This window comes from Zootermopsis nevadensis, unplaced genomic scaffold, assembly GCF_977971745.1.
Source record: "Zootermopsis nevadensis isolate Lab colony 2312 unplaced genomic scaffold, Znev_1.0 Znev_ptg000255l, whole genome shotgun sequence".
Taxonomy (NCBI): Eukaryota; Metazoa; Arthropoda; class Insecta; order Blattodea; family Termopsidae; genus Zootermopsis; species Zootermopsis nevadensis.
Genome location: NW_028259382.1, coordinates 130,001 through 134,312, shown reverse-complemented (window position 1 = coordinate 134,312; position 4,312 = coordinate 130,001).

Genomic DNA, 4,312 nt, shown 5'->3' with positions numbered 1-4,312 from the left:
CAGCAAGGCCAACTTTCTTCAATTATGTATATTTTTCTGCATTTTGGAAATTTTCGGACTTAGCCGCTGAAGCGACTCAAGTAACACGCACGGTGGGACATAGCCGCAGAACTGATTTCAAGTACCACGCACCACGGGACATAGCCGCAGAATTCGTACCGTCCAAGTAAGGCCCACCTAACACAGCGGAAATTTATTTTTAATCTATTAACGATATTATTAAGCACAGCAAGGCCAACTTTCTTCAATTATGTATATTTTTCTGCATTTTGGAAATTTTCGGACTTAGCCGCTGAAGCGACTCAAGTAACACGCACGGTGGGACAGCCGCAGAACTGATTTCAAGTACCACGCACCACGGGACATAGCCGCAGAATTCGTACCGTCCAAGTAAGGCCCAGCTAACACAGCGGAAATTTATTTTTAATCTATTAACGATATTATTAAGCACAGCAAGCCCAATTTTCTTCAATTATGTGTATTTTTCTGCATTTTGGAAATTTTTTGGACTTAGCCGCTGAAGCGACTCAACTAACACGCACGGTCGGACATAGCCGCAGAACTGGTTTCAAGTACCACGCACCACGGGACATAGCCGCAGAATTCGTACCGTCCAAGTAAGGCCCACCTAACACAGCGGAAATTTATTTTTAATCTATTAACGATATTATTAAGCACAGCAAGGCCAACTTTCTTCAATTATGTATATTTTTCTGCATTTTGGAAATTTTCGGACTTAGCCGCTGAAGCGACTCAAGTAACACGCACGGTGGGACATAGCCGCAGAACTGATTTCAAGTACCACGCACCACGGGACATAGCCGCAGAATTCGTACCGTCCAAGTAAGGCCCACCTAACACAGCGGAAATTTATTTTTAATCTATTAACGATATTATTAAGCACAGCAAGGCCAACTTTCTTCAATTATGTATATTTTTCTGCATTTTGGAAATTTTCGGACTTAGCCGCTGAAGCGACTCAAGTAACACGCACGGTGGGACAGCCGCAGAACTGATTTCAAGTACCACGCACCACGGGACATAGCCGCAGAATTCGTACCGTCCAAGTAAGGCCCACCTAACACAGCGGAAATTTATTTTTAATCTATTAACGATATTATTAAGCACAGCAAGGCCAACTTTCTTCAATTATGTATATTTTTCTGCATTTTGGAAATTTTCGGACTTAGCCGCTGAAGCGACTCAAGTAACACGCACGGTGGGACATAGCCGCAGAACTGGTTTCAAGTACCACGCACCACGGGACATAGCCGCAGAATTCGTACCGTCCAAGTAAGGCCCACCTAACACAGCGGAAATTTATTTTTAGTCAATTAACGGCATTACTATGCACAGCAAGCCCAATTTTCTTCAATTATGTGTATTTTTCTGCATTTTGGAAATTTTTTGGACTTAGCCGCTGAAGCGACTCAACTAACACGCACGGTCGGACATAGCCGCAGAACTGGTTTCAAGTACCACGCACCACGGGACATAGCCGCAGAATTCGTACCGTCCAAGTAAGGCCCAGCTAACACAGCGGAAATTTATTTTTAGTCAATTAACGGCATTACTATGCACAGCAAGGCCAACTTTCTTCAATTATGAATATTTTTCTGCATTTTGGAAATTTTCGGACTTAGCCGCTAAAGCGACTCAACTAACACGCACGGTCGGACATAGCCGCAGAACTGGTTTCAAGTACCACGCACCACGGGACATAGCCGCAGAATTCGTACCGTCCAAGTAAGGCCCACCTAACACAGCGGAAATTTATTTTTAATCTATTAACGATATTATTAAGCACAGCAAGGCCAACTTTCTTCAATTATGTATATTTTTCTGCATTTTGGAAATTTTCGGACTTAGCCGCTGAAGCGACTCAAGTAACACGCACGGTGGGACATAGCCGCAGAACTGATTTCAAGTACCACGCACCACGGGACATAGCCGCAGAATTCGTACCGTCCAAGTAAGGCCCACCTAACACAGCGGAAATTTATTTTTAATCTATTAACGATATTATTAAGCACAGCAAGGCCAACTTTCTTCAATTATGTATATTTTTCTGCATTTTGGAAATTTTCGGACTTAGCCGCTGAAGCGACTCAAGTAACACGCACGGTGGGACATAGCCGCAGAACTGATTTCAAGTACCACGCACCACGGGACATAGCCGCAGAATTCGTACCGTCCAAGTAAGGCCCACCTAACACAGCGGAAATTTATTTTTAATCTATTAACGATATTATTAAGCACAGCAAGGCCAACTTTCTTCAATTATGTATATTTTTCTGCATTTTGGAAATTTTCGGACTTAGCCGCTGAAGCGACTCAAGTAACACGCACGGTGGGACATAGCCGCAGAACTGATTTCAAGTACCACGCACCACGGGACATAGCCGCAGAATTCGTACCGTCCAAGTAAGGCCCACCTAACACAGCGGAAATTTATTTTTAATCTATTAACGATATTATTAAGCACAGCAAGGCCAACTTTCTTCAATTATGTATATTTTTCTGCATTTTGGAAATTTTCGGACTTAGCCGCTGAAGCGACTCAAGTAACACGCACGGTGGGACAGCCGCAGAACTGATTTCAAGTACCACGCACCACGGGACATAGCCGCAGAATTCGTACCGTCCAAGTAAGGCCCACCTAACACAGCGGAAATTTATTTTTAATCTATTAACGATATTATTAAGCACAGCAAGGCCAACTTTCTTCAATTATGTATATTTTTCTGCATTTTGGAAATTTTCGGACTTAGCCGCTGAAGCGACTCAAGTAACACGCACGGTGGGACATAGCCGCAGAACTGGTTTCAAGTACCACGCACCACGGGACATAGCCGCAGAATTCGTACCGTCCAAGTAAGGCCCACCTAACACAGCGGAAATTTATTTTTAGTCAATTAACGGCATTACTATGCACAGCAAGCCCAATTTTCTTCAATTATGTGTATTTTTCTGCATTTTGGAAATTTTTTGGACTTAGCCGCTGAAGCGACTCAACTAACACGCACGGTCGGACATAGCCGCAGAACTGGTTTCAAGTACCACGCACCACGGGACATAGCCGCAGAATTCGTACCGTCCAAGTAAGGCCCACCTAACACAGCGGAAATTTATTTTTAATCTATTAACGATATTATTAAGCACAGCAAGGCCAACTTTCTTCAATTATGTATATTTTTCTGCATTTTGGAAATTTTCGGACTTAGCCGCTGAAGCGACTCAAGTAACACGCACGGTGGGACATAGCCGCAGAACTGATTTCAAGTACCACGCACCACGGGACATAGCCGCAGAGCCATGACTTTTGAGTTAAATTTCGGAAATTTATTTTTAGACAATTAACGGCATTATTGTGCACAGCAAGCCCATTTTTTTTCAATTAAGAATATTTTACTGCATTTTGGAATATTTCGGACTTAGCCGCTGAAGTTATATTCGTTCTATTTCTTATTCTTAGGAAGGCGCTATCACGGCACGGTCTCGTGCTTCGAAGCAGCCCCGTAACTATACTCGCCGTCTGAATTGGCCTCAGGAAGCGACCGTCCCAATACAACCCATCAAACACAGGCGTAGTCTCTTACATGACTTACTTTTAATGCGTTAACGGCTATACGATGATTTCTTTCGAGACGGGGCACCGCAAGCCCAATTTTAATGATTTACAAATACTTAACCATATTATTATTTTTATTATTTGTTATTGACTGCAAATGATTTTATCCCCGGTGGCAGTGACCTACAATAAGGTACAAGAACATAAGACACAACAAAACAATGCGATACATCAACACAGTGAGACAGAAAAAGAATAATTAGAGGGCACAACAAAAAGAATAAGACACAACAGAACCATAAAAGAAAAACATAGGACGCAACCAAAACAACACATCCCACTCACTCACTCAAAATCAAACAACTCATAAGAATACAAAACCATCTACTTCACTATATTACGCTTTCTTCCTCCCTAATTCTTCTTCTTCTACTCCCGTTATTCGTGTTGTCTTATGTTATTTTTATTCAAGTTACTATTATTAAGAAGGCGCCATTACCGCAGGACTCTTTCACCGAAACAGCCTTCTGAGCTACCACGCGCCGTCGGACTTTTGCCGCAGACGTCCCGGGCCTTGGCGGCCGGCAAGCCTCTCGTCGGGGAGAAAATCGCCTTCCGCCCGCGCAAGACAAATGCTGAGATAAGGGGGGTCCAGACCTACTATGGGGAGGACTTTGGGAGCAGGTCCGAGTGCGCGGCCGAACCGGCAATCGGCAAGTATGAGGCCTCCTGCCGGTTCGG